Genomic DNA, 415 nt, shown 5'->3' on the forward strand with positions numbered 1-415 from the left:
TCCATAAATGGATCTCTGAAGTTTGCATACCTTCCTCGGACTCTTAGGATCGACAAAGCCCTCGGGCTGTGTCATGTACACATCCTCGAGCAAATTCCCGTTAAGAAATGCGGTCTTGACGCCCATCTGCCATATCTCGTAGTCATAATACAAATCTATGGCCAGCAGAATTCGTATGGATTTAAGCATCACGACTGGTGAAAAGGTTTCATTATAGTCGTGCCTTATAGGTATGCACGATGTCATCCATGTCGGTTTTCTTCTTGAAAACCCACTTGCCTCCTTGAAGCCTGCTTCAGTCCATAAATGGACCTCTGAAGCTTGCATACCATCCTCGGGTTCCTCGGATCTACAAAACCTTCGGGTTGTGTCATGTACACATCCTCGGTCAAATTCCCGTTAAGGAACGCGGTCT

This window comes from Tarenaya hassleriana, unplaced genomic scaffold (genome assembly GCF_000463585.1).
Source record: "Tarenaya hassleriana unplaced genomic scaffold, ASM46358v1 Cleome342, whole genome shotgun sequence".
Classification (NCBI taxonomy): domain Eukaryota; kingdom Viridiplantae; phylum Streptophyta; class Magnoliopsida; order Brassicales; family Cleomaceae; genus Tarenaya; species Tarenaya hassleriana.